This window comes from Ranitomeya imitator, chromosome 2, assembly GCF_032444005.1.
Source record: "Ranitomeya imitator isolate aRanImi1 chromosome 2, aRanImi1.pri, whole genome shotgun sequence".
In the NCBI taxonomy this organism is placed as follows: domain Eukaryota; kingdom Metazoa; phylum Chordata; class Amphibia; order Anura; family Dendrobatidae; genus Ranitomeya; species Ranitomeya imitator.
Window position 1 is genome coordinate 86387145 of NC_091283.1, and position 23029 is coordinate 86410173.

The window sequence follows — 23029 nt, forward strand, 5'->3', positions numbered from 1 at the left end:
TGAAAACTGCAGTCAGGTCATTTGTTAACCCTTCGGGTGATTTTCAGGAATTAATGCAAAGTGGCATGAGAAAAATGAAAATGTGTATTTTTATCACCTAAATGTCCCTAACTTCTGAACAGGTTACTAGAGCCGACAGACTCTAAGGCCACTATTTGGTCATGAATTTCCATGACAAACATCAGGACCATGCAATCATGATCTGAGACCACCAATTGGGATAAAGAGGAAGCCCCCACAGTCTGTTAACTGTTTATAATGATGTAGTCACTATTGACAGCAGCATCTAAGGGGTTAAATAGATTTGGATGGTGCAAACACTGATCATGGCTGATGCAGCAAGTTGTCAGCTATAGTGGACAGCTGACAGCTACTGGATTGTCACCTGTATGGGGATATAAGTCTCTTATATCTCAGGTCAGTTAAAAGGCGTATTGGTGGTCACTAAGGGGTTAAGGAACCAGGCCCATGGTGTCTTGCATTTTATACTTTACATGTAGCCATTTAGGAAAGTTGTCACCTTTTTCTTGTGGCCGGGATCCTATTAGAGACAATAATGCATTTTAAATGTCTTCCTCTTTGTATGCAAAATTATTACTGCACATTCTTTGGAAAACACACATAAAATATTTTGATATGATTTTACCTTTTCCTCATTTAATGTTAATGAATGTCTAAGCAAGTGTCTTTAGGATGATGGTGTTGTTAGATTAGACATTTCACAAAGCAATTGCTCTAATCTTATATCTGAATCAAGTAGCATGACCCATCCCAGGTGATTTTAATGAAACTGAGAACTACAAATGAGGCTTGAAAATCCTAACTCTAGATTTAAATGTGAAGATTAAGTCTTATTTTTTTGTCACTACAAGCTATTTGCAATTTGTCTTGCATAATTTGGCTACCTCTATTAGGATTGCTTCACCACATACAAATTTATGAACAGAATATTTAGCAGTACCTCGTTTAATCCATAGATGCTGGATGTCCATAATAATGCTTCCGATACAGTATTTGTCTATATTAAAAACTTATATTAAAATAATAATAATTTCTCATAGATTATCACAAGAAATTAGAGTTAACCAGAATTTGATTATACTCACCTGCCCTACTAATACAGCTCCTCACCCTGACCTCTGATCTTTTCTTTGAACATCTTCTAGTCTGAGGGTCTTCTAATCTCCGATCTTCTGGTGATGAGCAGGCCTAATGTTATTATGATCAGTGCGACATGACACCAACATGACATGCATAATGTCCTGTGCGATGTTGAGAGGCTCAGTCATTATTGAGATGCTAGGTAGTGGTCACAAGTGATGCAACATATATATATATATATATGATCTTTTATGGTTTTTTACCTCTCCCATTCCCTACATGTTATTATGTTTTGGGGTCTGGAGAAATACAATAAATGGCTTTTTTGGACACTTTCGAATGGGTCTGAATCAATATTTATGGTTACCTCAAATGGATTGAACTTGAAACTAACTTTTTAAAAAGCGTTCAACTCTAATACGTTACACAGTGAAGGAGGTGCGTACTACTGAAAATGTAATCCACATGTGCGGTCAAAAGAGTTTATAACAGTTTATAGCTTCATACAACAGATACACTGCGGATGTTTTCTTTTAACTGTGATTTACTTTTGAAAGCAATGTAGCTGTCACGGGTTTACCGCGAAAGAGAAGACCCAGAATTGCAGCGTCTGATTTCTCCTACTCCTGCATTGATTTAAAGCACTTCACCTTCATAATAAACAGTGCAGGGATTTAACCCCTTAGTGACAGAGCCAATTTGGTACTTAATGACCGAGCCAATTTTTGCAATTCTGACCACTGTCACTTTATGAGGTTATAACTCTGGAACGCAGAGCTTGGAATAGAAGGAGTGCCGTTTTACTTTTTCAATGTAGAATTGGCTGGAATTGAGATCGGACGCCATGTTGTGTTTGCAGAGCCCCTGATGTGCCTAAACAGTGGAAACCCCCCACAAGTGACACCATTTTGGAAACTAGACCCCTTAAGGAACTTATCTAGATGTGTGGTGAGCACTTTGAACCCCCATGTGCTTCACAGAAGTTTATAACGTAGAGCCCTGAAAAAAAAAATCGCATTTTTTCTACAAATATGATATTTTTGCCCACAAATTTTTATTTTCACAAGGGTAACAGGAGAAATTAGACCACTAATTTTGTTGTGCAATTTCTCCTGAGTACGTCGATACCCAATATGTGGGGGTAAACCACTGTTTGGGCGCACCGCAGAGCTTGGAATTGAAGGAGCGCCGTTTTACTTTTTCAATGTAGAATTGGCTGGAATTGAGATTGGACGCCATGTTGCGTTTGCAGAGCCCCTGATGTGCCTAAACAGTGGAAACCCCCACAAGTGACACCATTTTGGAAACTAGACCCCTTAAGGAACTTATCTAGATGTGTGGTGAGCACTTTGAACCCTCATGTGCTTCACAGAAGTTTATAACGTAGAGCCCTGAAAAAAAAAATCGCATTTTTTCTACAAATATGATTTTTTTGCCCACAAATTTTTATTTTCACAAGGGTAACAGGAGACATTAGACCACTAATGTTGTTGTGCAATTTCTCCTGAGTACGTCGATACCCAATATGTGGGGGTAAACCACTGTTTGGGCGCACCGCAGAGCTTGGAAGAGAAAGAGTGCCGTTTTACTTTTTCAATGTAGAATTGGCTGGAATTAAGATCGGACGCCATGCCGCGTTTGGAGAGCCCCTGATGTGCCTAAACAGTAGAAATCCCCCACAAGTGACCCCATTTTGGAAACTAGACCCCCCATGGAACTTATCTAGATGTGTGGTGAAAACTTTGAATGCCCAAGTGCTTCACAGAAGTCTATAATGCAGAGTCGTGAAAATAAAAAATATTTTATTTTCCACAAAAAAGATTTTTTAGCCCCCAAGTTTTTATTTTCACAAGGGTAACAAGAAAAATTGGACCCCAAAAGTTGTTGTCCAATTTGTCCTGAGTATGCTGGTACCCCATATGTGGGGGTAAACCACTGTTTAGAGCTCGGAAGGAAGAAGCGGCGTTTTGGAATGCAGACTTTGATAGAATGGTCTGCGAGCATTATGTTGCGTTTGTAGAGCCCCTGATGTACCTAACCAGTAAAAACCTCCACAAGTGACCCCATTTTGGAAACTAGACCCCCCAAGGAACTTATCTAGCTTTGTGGTGAGAACTTTCAATGCCCAAGTGCTTCACAGAAGTTTAGAATGCAGAGTCGTGAAAATAAAAAATAATTTTTTTTTCACAAAAAAAGATATTGCAGCCCCCAAGTTTTTATTTTCACAAGGGTAACAGGAGAAATTGGACTGAAATAGTTGTTGTCCAATTTATCCCGAGTACGCTGATGCACCATATGTGGGGGTAAACCACTGTTTGGGCGCACGGCAGAGCTCGGAAGGGAAAGAGCGCCGTATTGGAATGCAGACTTTGATAGAATGGTCTGTGGGCATTATGTTGCGATTGCAGAGCCCCTGATGTACCTAAACAGTAGTAACCCCCCACAAGTGACCCCATTTTGGAAACTAGACCCCCCAAGGAACTTATCTAGATGTGTGGTGAGAACTTTGAATGCCCAAGTGCTTCACAGAAGTTTAGAATGCAGAGTCGTAAAAAATATATATATATATATTTTTCCACAAAAAAGATTTTGTAGCCCCCAAGTTTTTATTTTCACAAGGGTAACAAGAGAAATTGGACCCCAGAAGTTGTTGTCCAATTTATCCCGAGTACGCTGATGCCCCATATGTGGGGGTAACCCACTGTTTGGGTGCACGGCAGAGCACAGAAGGGAGGGAGCACCATTTAACTTTTTGAGCGCAAAATTGGCTGTTGTGTTTGGAGACCCCCTGATGTACCTAAACAGTGGAAACCCCCCAATTCTAGCTCCAACCCAACTCCAACACACCCCTAACCCTAATCCCAACCTGATCCATAATCCTAATCACTAATAGTGTTGAGCGATACCGTCCGATACTTGAAAGTATCGGTATTGGATAGTATCGGCCGATACCCGAAAAATATCGGATATCGCCGATACCGATATCCGATACCAATACAAGTCAATGGGACATCAAGTATCGGAATGTATCCTGATGGTTCCCAGGGTCTGAAGGAGAGGAAACTCTCCTTCAGGCCCTGGGATCCATAGTGAGGTGTAAAATAAAGAATTAAAATAAAAAATATTGATATGCTCACCTCTCCGGCGGCCCCTGGACATCACGCTGGTAACCGGCCGGCTTCTTTGTTTAAAATGAGCACGTTTAGGACCTGCGAATGACGTCGCGGCTTCTGATTGGTCGCGTGCCGCTCATGTGACCGCCACGCGACCAATCAGAAGCCGTGACGTCATTCGCAGGTCCTTAATTCCTAGAATTAGGAGTTTAGTGAATGAGAATGATGTCGCGGCTTCTGATTGGTCGCGTGGCGGTCACATGAGCGGCACGCGACCAATCAGAAGCCGCGACGTCATTCGCAGGTCCTAAACATGCTCATTTTAAACAAAGAAGCCGGCCGGTTACCAGCGTGATGTCCAGGGGCCGCCGGTGAGGTGAGCATATCAATATTTTTTATTTTAATTCTTTATTTTACACATCCCTATTGATCCGATACCGATACCCGATACCACAAAAGTATCGGATCTCGGTATCGGAATTCCGATACCGCAAGTATCGGCCGATACCCGATGCGGTATCGGAATGCTCAACACTAATCACTAACCCTAACAATAATCACAACCCTTACCCCAAAACAACCCTAATGTCAACCCTAGCCATAACCCTAATCAAAACCCTAAATCCAACACACCCCTAATCCTAATCTCAACCCTAACCTCAAAGCTAACCCTAATCCCAATACACCCCTAATCACAACCCTAACCCTAATCCCAAGCGTAACCCTAATGCCAACCCTAACCCTAATACCAACCCTAATCTAAACCCTAACCCTAATCCCAACTCTAACCCTAACTTTAGCCCCAACCCTAGCCCTAACTTTAGCCCCAACACTAACCCTAGCCCTAAGGCTACTTTCAAACTTGCGTCGTTTGGCATCCATTGCAATCCGTAGTTTTGGACAAGAAATGGATCCTGCAAATGTGCCCGCAGGATGCGTTTTTTGCCCATAGACTTGTATTGCCGACGGATAGTGACGGATGGCCACACGTCGCATCCGTCGTGCACTGGATCAGTTGTGTTTTGGCGGACCGTCGGCACAAAAAAAAACGTTCAATGAAATGTTTTTTTGTACGTCGCATCCGCCATTTCTGACCGCGCATGCGTGGCCGTAACTCCGCCCCCTCCTCCCCAGGACATAGATTGGGCAGCAGATGCGTTGAAAAACTACATCCGCTGCCCACGTTGTGCACTATTTTCACAACGTGCGTCGGTATGTCGGGCCGACGTAAGTGTGAAAGAAGCCAAACTCTAAATTTAGCCCCAACCCTAACCCTAAATTTAGCCCTAGCCCTAACCTTAGCCCTAACCCTAGCCCTAACCCTAGCCCTAGCCCTAACCCTACCCCTAGCCCTAACCCTACCCCTAACCCCAGCCCTACTCCTAGCCCTACCCCTAACCCTAGCCCTAACCCTAGCCCTACCCCTAACCCTACCCCTAACCCTACCCCTAGCCCTAACCCTACTCCTAACCCTAGCCCTAACCCTAGCCCTAACCCTAGCCCTAACCCTACCCCTAACCCTACCCCTAACCCTAGCCCTAACCCTAACCCTACCCCTAACCCTAACCCTAATTTTAGCCCCAACTGCTGTTCTCCTGCCGGCCAGTAGATGGAGACAGATGGCGGGCGCACTGCGCATGCGCCCGCCATTTTCTTTTCCCCGGCAGCCAGGAGGAGCAGCAGGAGGACCCAGGGACACAGGTGAGTATGCTAGGGTCCCCGAATCCCCCTATTTCTCTGTCCTCTGATGTGCAATCACATCAGAGAACAGAGAATTACACTTTACTTTTTTTTTTTTTTTGCGGTCGCCAGTAGGGTTGAGCGAAACGGGTCGTTCATTTTCAAAAGTCGCCGACTTTTGGCAAAGTCGGGTTTCATGAAACCCGATCCGACCCCTGTGCGGGGTCGGCCATGCGGTACGCGACTTTCGCGCCAAAGTCGCGTTTCAATGACGCGAAAAGCGCCATTTCTCAGCCAATGAAGGTAAACGCAGAGTGTGGGCAGCGTGATGACATAGGTCCTGGTCCCCACCATCTTAGAGAAGGGCATTGCAGTGATTGGCTTGCTGTCCGCGGCGTCACAGGGGCTATAAAGGGGCGTTCCCGCCGACCGCCATGTTACTGCTGCTGATCTGAGCTTAGGGAGAGGTTGCTGCCGCTTCGTCAGAAGCAGGGATAGCGTTAGGCAGGGTCCATTAACCACCAAACCGCTTGTGCTGTAGCGATTTCCACAGCCCAACACCACCTTCGGTGTGCAGGGACAGTGGAAGCTACATTTTTTTTTTTCCTCAGCACTGTAGCTCATTGGGCTGCCCTAGAAGGCTCCCTGATAGCTGCATTGCTGTGTGTACGCCGCTGTGCAAACCAACTGCTTTTTTCAAAGCACAAATCCTCTTGTTCCTTCCTTTCTGCACAGCTATCTTGTTTGTTTGTCCACACTTTTTATTTAATTTGTGCATCGGTCCACTCCTTATTGCTGCCTGCCATACCTGGCTGAGATTACTGCAGGGAGATAGTAATTGAAGGACAGTTCCTTTTTTTTTTTGTGGGAGATTAAGATTGGCATTTCTGCTAGAGTGCCATCCCTGTCTGTGTCATCTCTCACTCAGTGGGCCATAGAAAGCCTATTTATTTTTTTGCTTGATTTGGGTTCTAAAATCTACCTGAAAAAATCACTACATCAATCAGTGGGAGAAAAATATTGGCCTCAGGGCTTGTGTGCCACTCCTGACTCCTTTGTGTGCCATCTCTCACTCAGTGGGCCATAGAAAGCCTATTAATTTTTTTGCTTGATTTGGGTTCTAAATTCTACCTGAAAAAATCAATAAATCAATCAGTGGGAGATTAATATTGGCCTTTGGGCTTGTGTGCCAGTCCTAAGCGTGCCATCTCTCTCTCTCAGATAGTGGGCCATAGAAAGCCTATTTATTATTTTTTTTATTGGGTTTATAAATTTTCCCTGGAAAAAAAAAAAAAAAGTGGGAGATTAATATTGGCCTCTGGGCTTGTGTGCCAGTCCTGAGCGTGCCATCTCTCTCACAAATAGTGGGCCATAGAAAGCCTATTTATTTTTTTGGTTGATTTGGGTTCTAAATTCTACCTGAAAAAATCAATAAATCAATCAGTGGGAGATTAATATTGGCCTTTGGGCTTGTGTGCCAGTCCTAAGCGTGCCATCTCTCTCTCTCAGATAGTGGGCCATAGAAAGCCTATTTATTATTTTTTTTATTGGGTTTATAAATTTTCCCTGGAAAAAAAAAAAAAAGTGGGAGATTAATATTGGCCTCTGGGCTTGTGTGCCAGTCCTGAGCGTGCCATCTCTCTCACAAATAGTGGGCCATAGAAAGCCTATTTATATTTTTGGTTGATTTGGGTTCTAAATTCTACCTGAAAAAATCAATAAATCAATCAGTGGGAGATAAATATTGGCCTCTGGGCTTGTGTGCCACTCCTGACTCCTGTGTGCGTCATCTCTCACTCAGTGGGCCCTACAAAGCCTATTTTTTTTTATTTGTTTTCTAAATTCTCCCTGAAACAATCATTTTATTTTATTTTGTTTCTAAATTCTTCCTGAAAAATTCATTTTTTTGTATTTTTTTTTTCTAAAGTCTCCCTGAAAAAAAAAAAAAAATCAAATCAGTGGGAGATTAATATTGCCCTTTCTGCTTGTGTGCCAGTCTTGACTCCTGGGTGTGCCATCTCTCTCTCTCTCCAATTGTGGGCCATAGAAAGCCTATTTTTTTTTTGCTTGATTTGGGTTCCAAAATCTACCTGAAAAAATCACTAAATCAATCAGTGGGAGATAAATATAGGCCTCTGGGCTTGTGTGCCACTCCTGACTCCTGTGTGCGTCCTCTCTCACTCAGTGGGCCATAGAAAGCCTATTTTTTTTTTATTTGTTTTCTAAATTCTCCCTGAAACAATCACTTCATTTATTTGGTTTATAAATTCTTCCTTAAAAAATCATTTTTTTTTATTATTTTTTTTTTTCTAAAGTCTCCCTTTTAAAAAAAAACAACAAATCAGTGGGAGATTAATATTTACATTTGCGCTTCAGTGACAGTCCTGCGTATGTGGCATCTCTCTCATTTGTTGCCACCAACAACAGAGTGTGTAACATTGTGCCTGATTTTCGTTGTGGTCTCACCCACCTGTAAAGGCGTAGCTAAATCATACTGAAGTTATAGCTCAACGTGTAAGTTGTGTGACAGCAACAAATACCGTTAGTTTGGTAACGTTTTTAAAACAATGAGGAAGTCTGGTGGAAGAGGTCGTGGCCGGGGGCGTTCATTGTCAGCTGGTAATGAGGGTAGTGGTAGTGGTGGAGCATCAGGTGGTCGTGGGAAAAAAAATATTGCACCTAAGTCTGGAGCTGTGGAGCCAGGTTCGTCGTCTGGCTACACAAGGCCTCGAACGCTCCCTTTTCTGGGAGTAGGAAAACCGCTTTTAAAGCCAGAGCAGCAAGAGCAAGTTTTGGCTTATCTTGCTGACTCAGCCTCTAGCTCTTTTGCCTCCTCTCGTGAAACTGGTAAAAGTAAAAGCAGCGCGTCGATAGTGGATGTTCACGGTCAGGGACAAGTCGCTTCCTTGTCCTCTTCAGCAAAAACAACAACAGAGAAGAATGCAGCAGGCGACACAACGGGTTACTCCATGGAGCTCTTTACACATACCGTCCCTGGCTTAGAAAGTGAAGCAGTTAACAGTCCATGCCCATTACAAGTTGAATCTGACATGGAGTGCACTGATGCACAGCCACAGCCAGACTACTATGCTGGTCCTTTGACTCAGACCACAACATTGCCCTCGCAGGGTGCTGATCAAGAATCAGACCCTGATGAGACTATGTTGCCCCATCACGAACGCTATACCACCGACCGACACGGTGACACAGACGAAGTTGCACACGAGCTACAAGAAGAGGTAATAGATGACCCAGTTCTTGACCCCGATTGGCAGCCATTGGGGGAACAGGGTGCAGGCGGCAGCAGTTCTGAAGTGGAGGAGGAGGGGCCGCAGCAGGCATCAACATCGCAACAGGTTCCATCTGCCGGGCCCGTATCTTGCCCAAAACGCGTGGCAAAGTCAAAACCTGTTGGAGGACAGCGTGGCCATCCGGTTAAAGCTCAGTCTGCAATGCCTGAAAAGGTATCCGATGCTAGAAAGAGTGCAGTCTGGCATTTTTTTAAACAACATCCAATTGATGAGCGCAAAGTCATCTGTCAAAAATGTTCAACTACCTTAAGCAGAGGGCAGAATCTGAAAAGTCTCAATACAAGTTGCATGCATAGACATTTAACCACCATGCATTTGCAAGCTTGGACTAACTACCAAACGTCCCTTAAGGTTGTAGCACCCTCGGCCAATGAAGCTAGTCATCAACGCAACATCCCTTCCGGCAGTGTAGGGCCACCATTTTCTGCACCACCTGCAGTATCTGTGCAGGTTTCTTTGCCAGGCCAAAGCAGTCAGGGTCAGGGAATCACCTGTTTCGTAGTAGGAAACACTGCATCTAGGGCACCGGCGGCAACAATACCATCTCCCACCGTCTCTCAGTCTGCCATGTCCACCGGCACCCCCGCTAGTTCCACGATCTCCAGCTCTCCAGTCCAGCTCACCCTACATGAGACTATGGTTAGAAAAAGGAAGTACTTAGCCTCGCATCCGCGTACACAGGGTTTGAACGCCCACATAGCTAGACTAATCTCGTTAGAGATGATGCCCTACCGGTTAGTTGAAAGCGAAGCTTTCAAAGCCCTGATGGACTACGCTGTACCACGCTACAAGCTACCCAGTCGACACATTTTTTCCAGAAAAGCCATCCCAGCCCTCCACCAGCATGTTAAAGAGCGCATCGTCCATGCACTCAGGCAATCTGTGAGCACAAAGGTGCACCTGACAACAGATGCATGGACCAGTAGGCATGGCCAGGGACGTTACGTGTCCATCACGGCACACTGGGTAAATGTGGTGGATGCAGGGTCCACAGGGGACAGCAAGTTTGGGACAGTTCTGCCTAGCCCACGGTCTAGGAAACAGTTGGCTGTAGCCGTTCGCACCCCCTCCTCCTCCTCCTCGTCCTCCTGCAGAAGCGAGACCTCGTCCACAGACCGCAGTCGCACAACCACTCCATCCGCAGCTGCCACTGTTGCACACCAGGTCTCCCATTATGGGGCAGCTACTGGCAAACGTCAGCAGGCTGTATTGGCTATGAAGTGTTTGGGCGACAACAGACACACCGCTGAAGTTCTGTCCGAGTTCTTGCAGAAAGAAACGCAGTCGTGGCTGGGCACTGTAGATCTTGAGGCAGGCAAGGTAGTGAGTGATAACGGAAGGAATTTCATGGCTGCCATCTCCCTTTCCCAACTGAAACACATTCCTTGCCTGGCTCACACCTTAAACCTGGTGGTGCAGTGCTTCCTGAAAAGTTATCCGGGGTTATCCGACCTGCTCCTCAAAGTGCGTGGACTTTGCTCACATATCCGCCGTTCGCCCGTACACTCCAGCCGTATGCAGACCTATCAGCGTTCTTTGAACCTTCCCCAGCATCGCCTAATCATAGACGTTGCAACAAGGTGGAACTCAACACTGCACATGCTTCAGAGACTGTGTGAACAGAGGCGGGCTGTTATGTTTTTGTGGGAGGATACACATACACGGGCAGGCAGTAGGATGGCAGACATGGAGTTGTCAGGTGTGCAGTGGTCGAAGATTCAAGACATGTGTCAAGTCCTTCAGTGTTTTGAGGAATGCACACGGCTGGTTAGTGCAGACAACGCCATAAGCATGAGCATCCCCCTAATGCGTCTGCTGATGCAAAGTTTGACGCACATAAAGGATCAGGCGTCTGCAGCTGAGGAAGAGGAAAGCCTTGATGACAGTCAGCCATTGTCTGGCCAGGGCAGTGTACAGGACGAGGTAGCGGGCGAACAGGAGGAGGAGGACGAGGAGGATGATGGGGATGATTATATTTTTAATGAGGAAGCTTTTCCGGGGCCAGTGGAAATTGTTGGCGCGGCAAGGCCGGGTTCTGGTTTTTGGAGGGACACAAGTGACGTGGATTTGCCTGAAACTGCCCCTCAACCAAGCACAACCACAGATTTGAGAACTGGAACTTTGGGCCACATGGCGGATTATGCCTTACGTATCCTCAAAAGGGACACACGCATAACAAAAATGATGAACGATGACGATTACTGGTTGGCCTGCCTCCTTGATCCTCGCTATAAAGGCAAATTGCAAAATATAATGCCACATGAGAACTTGGAACTAATATTAGCAACAAAACAATCAACTCTTGTTAACCGTTTGCTTCTGGCATTCCCTGCACACAGCGCCCGTGATCGTTCTCACACGAGCTCCAGGGACCAGCAGACCAGAGGTGTTAGAGGGGCAGAAATCAGAAGTGGCGTTGGCCAGAGGGGTTTTCTGACCAGATTGTGGAGTGATTTTGCTATGACCGCAGACAGGACAGGTACTGCAGCATCAATTCAAAGTGACAGGAGACAACATTTGTCCAGTATGGTTACAAACTATTTTTCATCCCTTATGGACGTTCTCCCTCAACCGTCATTCCCATTTGATTACTGGGCATCCAAATTAGACACCTGGCCAGAATTGGCAGAATATGCATTGCAGGAGCTTGCTTGCCCGGCAGCTAGTGTCCTATCAGAAAGAGTATTCAGTGCTGCAGGTTCAATACTAACAGAAAAAAGGACTCGTCTGGCTACCCAAAATGTAGATGATCTAACCTTCATTAAAATGAACCACAACTGGATTTCGAAATCTTTTGCTCCACCTTGCCCGGCTGACACCTAGCTTTCCTATGTAAAGGTCTTGCCTGTGGACTATTCTGAACGACTTTTCCAATCTCGTAATTTGCAGCACCTGATTGTCCAGCATCCGACATGTTAACACCTCCCTAAATGGCCAAAGTCCCCACACGGGGCCGTGGTATCGCCACTTGGCGCCAGCACCCGTGATAGTACTGTTTGTCTGAGGAGGTGGGTGTGCCCGCTTTTGGTCGACGGCACTGCCACTAGGTCCCTCATAGTACAATAAAGTGTCTGGCGGTGGTGGTGCGCACCCAACGTCAGACACACCGTTGTAATATGAGGGGCCCTGGGCCTGTACCGCCGGCCACAAGACAGTCCCCCCCCCCAGCTCAAACAGTGCTCTACCACTTGCAAAATTTTCTCTCACAGCTCCACCAATGTTTAGTCTATGCGCTGACATCCTTCAATGCCTGGCACTGTCAATACCATTGTATTGACATTTTTCTTATGTTAGGCCTTCGAAGCCTGTCTGCGGTCACTCCTTCCACTAGGCCTCCACTGACCTGTCTACTGCTGCCCGTGTACCCCTTGAACCAACATCAGAAAATATAAAAATAAGTATTTTGCTTATAAAAAAGAAAATACTGGAGAGATATCAAATGCAGACATTTTAACATTAAAAACAAACACATACAACAAAAATCTGGTACAGTACTAAAAATGGCCACCAGCTACAATAACTTTCTCCTGCAAGTAGTTAACTGAAAGTTTTTTTCAATTTAAAACACAGATATGGCATCCACCGAGTGTTGTCCTGTCGCGTCTTCTTTATATTATTGTAAAGAAGATGCAAAACAATGAAAATAATAAAATCATTATTTACCAAAAAAATAGAGTAAGTCAAAACCACATTGCAAATAAACATTCATTACAAATAAAGAAGCAGGGCGCGTCCGAGGGTGAGTATATACCTAATAAGAATATAATCACCCTCGGACGCGCCCTGCTTCTTTCCGACAGCCTTCCTTCCTAAGAATCAGCCCTTCCGTGGTGTAGAGAGAGGGTGTGTTACACTCCAAGGTGTTCCCCAGGTTGCCTTTCCTGAGCTTCGATCTTCATGCTCTCGTTTAGTAGTTGTCGGAAAGTAGGCTGCATTAGGCCTACAAATTGGGTATGGGGTGGAGAGAGATGGTGTGTTACACTCCAAGGTGTTCCGCAGGTTTCCTTGCCATTGCTTCGGTCTTCCGACTCTCGTTTAGTAGTTGTAGAAAACTACACTGCATTAGGCCTACAAAATGGGTATCGGGTGGAGAGAGATGGTGTGTTACACTCCAAGGTGTTCCCCAGGTTTCCTTGCCATTGCTTCGGTCTTCCGACTCTCGTTTAGTAGTTGTAGAAAACTGCACTGCATTAGGCCTACAAAATGGGTATCGGGTGGAGAGAGATGGTGTGTTACACTCCAAGGTGTTCCCCAGGTTTCCTTGCCATTGCTTCGGTCTTCCAACTCTCGTTTAGTAGTTGTACAAAACTACACTGCATTAGGCCTACAAAATGGGTATCGGGTGGAGAGAGATGGTGTGTTACACTCCAAGGTGTTCCCCAGGTTTCCTTGCCATTGCTTCGGTCTTCCGACTCTCGTTCAGTAGTTGTAGAAAACTACACTGCATTAGGCCTCCAAATTGGCTATGGGGTGGAGAGAGATGGTGTGTTACACTCCAAGGTGTTCCCCAGGTTTCCTTGCCATTGCTTCGGTCTTCCGACTCTCGTTTAGTAGTTGTAGAAAACTACACTGCATTAGGCCTACAAAATGGGTATCGGGTGGAGAGAGATGGTGTGTTACACTCCAAGGTGTTCCCCAGGTTTCCTTGCCATTGCTTCGGTCTTCCGACTCTCGTTCAGTAGTTGTAGAAAACTACACTGCATTAGGCCTACAAAATGGGTATCGGGTGGAGAGAGATGGTGTGTTACACTCCAAGGTGTTCTCCAGGTTGCCTTTACAGAGCTTCGATCTTAATGCTCTCGTTTAGTAGTTGTTGGAAACTACACTGCATTAGGCCTCCAAATTGGCTATGGGGTGGAGAGAGATGGTGTGTTACACTCCAAGGTGTTCTCCAGGTTTCCTCACCATTGCTTCAATCTTCCGACTCTCGTTTAGTAGTTGTAGAAAACTACACTGCATTAGGCCTACAAAATGGGTATCGGGTGGAGAGAGATGGTGTGTTACACTCCAAGGTGTTCCCCAGGTTTCCTTGCCATTGCTTCGGTCTTCCGACTCTCGTTTAGTAGTTGTAGAAAACTACACTGCATTAGGCCTACAAAATGGGTATGGGGTGGAGAGAGATGGTGTGTTCCTGAGCTTCTATCTTCAGGCTCTCGTTAAATTGTGGTTAAATGGAACAACTGCATTTGGCGTACTAGTTGGTTTGGGGCCTACTAACAGTGTCTGCCGCTCCTTGCTGTTCTCCTGGTTTCCTGTCCTGAAATTCCGTTTTCAGGCGCTCGTTAAGTAGTTGTTAATGTTAGACTGCATTTGGCCTACTAGTTGGGTTGGGGCCTACTATCGGTGTCTGCCACTCCTTGCTGTTCTCCTCCACTGAACAAAGCTGTGCCGCCTGTTTACTACGGTTGCCAATTTTGAACTGCATTTCGACTACTTACTGATTTGGGCCTACTCTCTGTGTCAGCCTCTCATTCCAGTTGTCCTCCACTGCAATGCCCCCTGGTTATTCCTGTGTTACCAATTTTGAACTGCATTCAGCCAACTTTATTCTTTGGGCCTATATCTGTGTTTCCTCCTCATCCTGCCCATTGCCCAGCCAGTGATAGATGAGTCTGCTGGTACATTGACCCATAACGCAACATTCCCCGTGCACGCTACACAACAACATTGTGACCCTGCTGAAAGTCAGGTTGCTCTTCCCGCAAACCATACCACCTTACACGGGGACAAAGAGGAAGGTGCAGATGAAAGTGCAGGTTCCTTCATCAGGTGGGGGGAGGAATACTAGTTGGCGACGTCACTGGCACAGGGCCTCTCATAGTACGCAAAAGTGTTGCTGCCGGTGGGAGGCGCCCCCGCCGTGCAAACACACCGCTGTACTTTGAGGGGCCCTGTGCCAGTGCCAATGCCAACGAGTGGGCCCCCCCTGCTTGCTCAGGTTCACAGCACTTGCAAAGTTGAAATACTTACCTCTCCCTGCTCCACTGCCGTGACGTGGTCCAGATTTCCTGGGCCCACTAATTACTTGAACCAGCCCTACCCACCACAACTTTAGCCAAATGACCCCCAATTTCAAATGCCTTCCAATTATTATAAGGTAAATTATGCTTGACAAGCTTCATTAAGAAGAATGGATGGTTTTGACATTAAAATGGGCACTCTAGGTGTTTTCCTGGCCCCCACTCACTGCCGATTATGCTGCCCCATTGACTTGCATTGGGTTTCGTGTTTCGGTCGATCCCGACTTTACGTCATAATCGGCCGATTTCACTCGACCCGACTTTTGAGATAGTCGGGTTTCGCGAAACCCGGCTCGACTCTAAAAAGGTCAAGGTCGCTCAACTCTAGTCGCCGGTAAACAGTTAATTACCGGCGATCGCAAAACAGGGGTCGGTAAAACCGACCCCGATCATGTTCTTTGGGGTCTCGGCTACCCCCGGCAGCCGAGACCCCAAAGATTCTCCCGGTGTCGGCCGGCGGGCGCACTGCGCATGCGCCCGCCATTTTGAAGATGGCGGCGCCCACCGGGAGACACGAGGAGCACCGGGGAGATAGGTGAGTATTGGGGGGCTACCTGGGACCCCTTTTCTCTGTCCTCCGATGTGCGATCACATCGAAGGACAGAGAAATTTAAAAGAGATCGCTTTTTCTTTTTTTTTGCGATCGCCGGTAAACGGTTAATTACCGGCGATCGCAAGTGCGGGGTCGGTTAAAAACCCTCCGAATCATGTTCTCTGGGGTCTCGGCTACCCCCGGCAGCCGAGACCCCAGAGAAAATCCGACTCTGGGGGGCGCTATTCACATTTTCCACAGCGCTGTTAATTAACGGCGCTGTGGTTTAAGTACCCTTAGCGGCCGCCGTTAAAAGGCGTATCGGCGGTCGCTAAGGGGTTAATCTGCTCAGTTGAGAGCTCTTGGAATTTGTCCTCCAGTAAAGCTCACAGGTGTTAACTGTTAGCCACTCCCCTCTCCTGGCTAGCACTTATTGCCAAAGGGAGTTCATGCTGCATGGTTAATAGATGGTGGTTGGAGGTTGTTGTTTGAGAAGGCGTTTGGTGGATTTATCTGAGACTGTTACTAGGATTTGGATGTGTGCTAATTCCCCTCCTTCTCCTACTTTGGTTTGGCCCAATCCTCCACTCCCCGGAGTATACCTCTGCTGTTTGTGTGAGTATATTTGTATGATTAGTACTTTACTTTATCCCTGTTTGTATTACCTTGTTAGTCTGGTTGGTGTGTTACGGTACACTTTTACTCCCCTCTTCCCTGGGTGAGGGAGGGTTACATACTGACGGTGGATTCAGGAGCTAAGGCAAGGTACATGGCCCTGGCGTCTTCACCATCAGAAGTTTTCCACAGAACAGGGCAAGCTAGAGTGCCCCTAGTGTCAGGAACAGGAAAGGAGTCCCTGGAATGGGGATACCACATAACAGAGTTGTGACACTAGCACCTTTATTAATTCAACTAACTTTTAGACAGTGTAAACATATAACATTTCAAAATGCACCAATCTTATTATAACTTAAAGCAGATTTGTGGCTATTTGGCACATAGTGCCACATATGAGGTCATGTCTAATGCTGAAACTTCTGTAGCTACAGAGCAGCATGGCAGCTCATTGGTTGGCACTGTTTCTTTGCAGCCCTGGGATCCAAGGTTCAAATCCCACCAAGGACAACATCTGCAAGGAGTATGTATTTTCTCCCTGTGTGTGTGTGGCATTAGTATGGGTTCTACAGTTTCCTCCCACATTTCAAAATACATACTGATAGAAAATTTTGATTGGGAGCCCCAATGGGAACAGGGAAGATGGTGTCTATAAAGTGATGTGGAATATGATAACTATGCTTAATAATGATAATAATCATAATATTAATAATACAAATAAGGATATTAACATCTTTCTGACCATGGATGGGATAGTACGTCCGAGGTCAGAACCCCCGCTTTGATGCGGGTTCCGGTGGTGAGCCCGCATCAAAGCCGGGACATTTCAGCTGTTTTGAACAGCTGACATGTGTCCGCAATAGCGACGGGTGGAATCGTGATCCACCCGCCACTTTTAACTAGTTAAATGCCGCTGTTAAACGCTGACGGTGCTTCCAGCCATTGGGCGGGAAATGAGCGCATCGCCGACCCCATCACATGAGCGGGGGTCAGTGATGCATCAAGACAGTAACCATAGAGGTCCTTGAGACCGCCCTGTGGTCGGCGCTCATAACAAGCCTGCATTTCAGCTGCATAGCAGCGATCTGATGATCGCTGCTATGTAGCTGAGCCAATCGAGTTGTGCCAGCTTCTAGCCTCACATGGAAGCTATTGAAGCATGGCAAAAGTAAAAAAAAAAGTTTAAAAAAATATGAAAAAAATAAAAAAAATATAAAAGTTTAAATCACCCCCCTTTCGCCCGATTCAAAATAAAACAAAAAATAAATAAATAAAACCTACACATATTTGGTATCGCCGCATGTTAGGCGTCTATGAACTCGTAATGACCTGGAGAATCAAAATGGCAGGTCAGTTTTGGCATTTACTGAACCTAGTAAAAAAGCTAAACAAAAAAACAAGTGTGGCATTGCACTTTTTTTTACAATTTCACTACACTTGGAATTTTTTTTCCCATTTTCCAGTACAAGACATGGTAAAACCAATGGTGTCGTTCAAAAGTAAAACTCGTTTTGCAAAAAAATAAGCCCTCACATGGCCATATTGACGGAAAAATAAAAAAGTTATGGTTCTGGGAAGGAGGGGAGCGAAAAACGAACACGGAAAAATGGAAAATCCCAAGGTCATGAAGGGGTTATAGTTGGTAATAGTGATACCAAGGTACCCAAGTTTCCTGTTGTGCAAAGTATGAATTATTGCTTTTGCACGCTATTGCAGCTGGGCCATTATTTGAATATTGGCTTAAGTGAACAAATCCGCTTCATGACACACATATTACTTTGATTCATCCACTAAATCTTTTTCTTTCTTTTCTACAGTACAGTACAGTAAAATCGTAGTTAATTAGTACGCTAGTAAAAGTAAAGGTTTTCTTGATTCTTTTCAATCTATAATAAAGTACTGTATGTATATACTGTAAATATACTATATTGTATGTGATAGGCCGAGATACAGAAAGCTAGATAGAAAGACAGATATTTTCAACGGATCTACTGAAATTCAAATACAGCGGCTTTTGCAAATTTTACAACAGATTAATTTAATTTGCAAAAGATTCTCATGCCTGAATCCTTGTCTTATATAAACCTACTGAGCATACATTGTTGGCATATCACATCTCACTTGGAATCCGAAGACACACATGGAGCAGTAGAATTCATGAATTTAGATTTTTCATTAACCTTGAAGAATCTGGACAGAGTGTGTATTGTTTATTTCTCATTTATATTTTTATTTAATCTGTGGTAATATTATTTTTACACTTTTTATATATTTACAGGAGAATGGATGCTAATTTCATTGTTATTATTTTGGGTATTAGTGTAACATTGCACAAAAGAAAAGAGTTTTCGAAATGAACAGTTTGACAAGCAAACTTTTTGACCAGCTGGAGAACCCTTGATTTTTGTAGAAAAGAAGGACTTGACCCTGCAGCCATGAGTTGAACGGCGGTGAAGTGGCTGAGTTTGAACTGTGGTGAACTCACTGATTTTTTCTCACATTGCTGAGGTCACTGCTGTTCAGGAGCCCAGCAGGGAATGTAGCCATAGTGACCAGAAGTAACCTCAATGATGTCACCACTGGTCACTGATGCTGCTCACACAGCAACTCATTCCTCGGTGGTTGTCAGCCTGGAAGGTCATATCTTGGCAGTGTCCAGATTGAAAACTGTTTATCCCAAGACATGGATTATGGTGTGGGACAGAACGACAGACAGATGAGGGGGATATGGATGTTTTTATTTTTGTTTTATTACAAGAGACCAGGGTTTCAATGGACTGGGCATTAGGTGAGTAGAGCTGTGTTTGTTATTTTTAAAGAAAAAAAGTGTGTTTCATTTTTTTTCAAATAAAAGACTTTATTCTGTCTGTGCATTTATTTACAATAAAACTTAAGGATTAGTAATGGGAAAGATGTCTTATAGACACCGCTTTAATACTAAGCTATGGGCTTGTTGCCACTGGACAATACAATAGTGACAACCCCACAAATGTGAGCCCCACTTGCCACTACATCAGAGCAAGTGGAAAGAGCCAGGCAAAGGGTCAGAGTTGGGGTATCTTACAGATGCATCATTTCTGGGTGGTTGCAGGCTGCTATTTTTAGACTGGGGTGTAATATAAATGGTCCCTTACCAGCCTGAGAATACCAGCCTCAGCTGTTTGATTTATCAAAAATGGCCTCAAGCTCAAGTTTTTTAAAATCTTTTTTTTTAAATTAAACAATATGGCATCAGGACCCCTCTATGTTGAAGCTGACAGCTGAGGGTTTCAGTCCGTAGATGCCAGTTTTGTTTGGCTGGTTATCAAAACCCCATGTCTTTTTTTTTGGGTTGCGACCCCATTTAAATATACAGGAAAGGGTAAGTATACATATGGGAGCTGATATCAATGGCCTGGGAACTCTTATGAATATTGTTTCTTTCTCTAAATAATAACATCAACCCCCAGCCGTCGGCTTTCTCTCAGCTGTTTATGAAAATTGTTTATGAAAGTTCTCACGCTTACTCTGCTTTCAGAAAGGTCCTGGAAGTTCAAAGCCAATGACCTCAGTTTAATTCACTGATGTCAGCATTTGTGCCGTTACAACTTTTCTCACGGTGCTCGTGCTGACATCAGATAGTTGAACTAAGTTCATTGGCTTTGAACTCCCAGAACCTTTCTGACGGCACCGCAAGCCTGAAACATTTTCACGCTTACTATGACATCAGTCAGGTCATAGGAGTTCACCGCGAGACACTGAGCAGCAGTATGTCATGCTGCTCAGTGTGTCTGCTGGATGGCAGTCTGTATAGTTACAGCATGCAACAGTGCAGCCTGCCATCTAGATGAAGCAGAGCTAGACCCGTCATGGGACAAATAGATAATTATGTTATTGGCGGACAGTTAAGGAATATTGTTTATGATTTTAATTCTGTTACAGGACAACATGGCTTTCAGTGGACTGGGAGATGACATGAGCATGCTTTAATTTAGATTTATTAAAAGAGCTTGTGTCATTCTTTCAATTAAAGTATTTTATTCTGGGTGTGTGTTTATTTAGAATATGACTATAGGATTACTAATGGAGAGAGGTCTTACAGATGCCTCTCCATTACTAAAAGATGGGCTTGATGTCACTGGACAATAAATGGTGAAATCAACTCCACAAATACGAACTCCATTTGCCAGCAACACAGCCACAGTGCAAGTGGGAAGATTCAGGAAAAGTGCCAGAATTGGCGCATCTAACAAAGGCGTCATTTCAGGATGGCTGCTATTTTTAAGCTAGGGGTGGACAATATCCATGCTCCCTTTCCAGCCTGAGAATACCAATACCCAGCTGTCAATGGAGTTCGGATTTGTTTGTCGAACCATTCAATGATCGTGTGGCAAACATCAGAATGTTCACCGAATGGAACCGAACCTTGAAATCTTTGCTAATCTGTATCTAAGACTTCAAAAAAGTATTTAAAAAATTGTCTCGATGCAATTAGTCATTCATAGAGTAATAGGTGCTCTCTGTTACTTTTCTGTGGTACATAAGATTTCAAAAAAGCATTGAAAAATTTGATTGCATTCATTTAGTCATTACTAGACTTTTAGGTGCTTTCAATGACATGTTGGTGGTATATAGCACACCAAAATAGCATTATCTATATCTATAGAGTATTAGATGCTAAGGTGGTATAAATTACTCCAAAAAAAGCATAGACATTTTTTTCTGTATTCAATTACTCATCCATACAGTATTACATGCTTTGTGTTAAATTTCGGTGGTATATACAGTAACTCAAAAAAAGTTCCACAATTTTTTATGGATTCAGTTAGTCATTTATGTAGTTTATTATGGTTCTTGTTAAATTACAGTGCTGTATAAAACTAAAAAAAAAAAAAATTGTATGAATTTATTTATTCATCCATACAGTTTAATGCAGTTATTCTTACATGACAGTGGTTTAAAAAATAAAAAGAAACATTCCAAAAATCTGTATAGGTTCAATTAGTCATCCATACAGTTTAGTACGTTTTTGTTACATTATGGTGGTATATAAAATTTTTTATATATTCCCAACCCCATTTATAAGGCAAGAAATCCCACTTATTAAACCTGACAGTTCACACCTGTGAAGTGAAAACCAAACCATTTCCAATGACTACCTCTTGAAGCTCATCAAGAGAATGCCAAGAGTGTGCAAAGCAGTCATCAAAGCAAAAGGTGACTACTTTGAAGAACCTAGAATATAAGACATATTTTCAGTTGTTTCACACTTTTTTTAAGTATATAATTCCACATGTGTGTATTTGCAATTTTCATAGTCATGAAAATACAGAAAAATCTTTAAATGAGAAGGTGTGTCCAAACTTTTGGCCTCTACTGTAGGCAATATACAGATGTTCAGGTTTTAAATACATCTGAGAGGGATTACATACATCAGTTAGGACTGCTCTACATGGGTATAACTTGACGTTTGGTGGAGTAGCTTAGTATAAAAATTTTTTGCAAAAAAATGTATCAACCAAATACCCTGTTTTTTCCATCTGTTTACTAGCATTTGCTTATTACTGTGATTTTTTTTTACAACAAAGTGCTTTTGGTCTTACTGTGCTCTTTTGTGTCTTCAAGTTTCTTGGTGGTGTCTGAACATGTTCCTAAAGACTTGTTCACTGTGCAGGTAGCCCATGTGTTCTGGTTTCCAGAATTGTTCTTGTGTCTACAAGACTGGGGAGTTATCCACCACTTTTTGTGGGTCATTTCCACAAAAGCTGTTCCATTCAACGTGTCCACATGGACATTCCCTCTCTGAACCCTGCTTATACAGGTAATATACAGATGATCAGGCTTTAAATACATCAGATAGGGATTACATACATCAGTTAGGAATGCTCTCTATGGGTATACCTTGACGTTTGGTGGAGCAGCTTAGTATACATTTTTTTTTGCAAAAAAACGCATCAACCAAATACCCTGTTTTTTCCATCTTTTTACTAGCATTTGCTTATTACTGTGATTTTTTTCAAACTGAGTGTTTTTGGTTTTACTATTCTCTTTTGTGTCTTCAAGTTTCTTGGTGGTGTGTGAACATGTTCCTACAGACTTGTTCACAGTGCAAGTAGCCGATGTGTTTCGGTTTCCATAATGTTTCAACCCTGCCTGCCTGAGAGATGGAAGCTGAAGCTAAGAGGAACCTGCAGATGTTTCAGTTATAATCAAACACAGCTCTGCAGTGAGATCAGGGTAGCAGAGAGCGGCCATTACACATCAAACTGGGTAGACAGGTAACTATGTCACATCACACTGGCAATTCCCCCTTATATTTAAAACAAGCTCTGGGGTCAGAGTTATCTTCCAAGCACCATCGCCCCAGAGCCTGGAAGAAGTCATTTATATGAATTGATAAAACATAATTTCTCAGCAATAGCATAGCTGATATGGGACATGAAGGTAGTGGTGTTTTCAGTAGTATATAGCCCCCACTCATTTCCGCAAGTCAGCTACAGCTGCCGCCTCTGTAGCAGTGTTGCAGCAGTGTATGCCATTGCCAGCTCACAGAATGGTGTGTGTCATGACTACGAGCTGGAATGCTACACTTCACAGGCTGGCAAGACTTTGTGAGCAGCAGAGATCAGTTGTGGAATACCAGCTCCAACTCGCCTGTCGGTATTCTGGTTAGCCTCT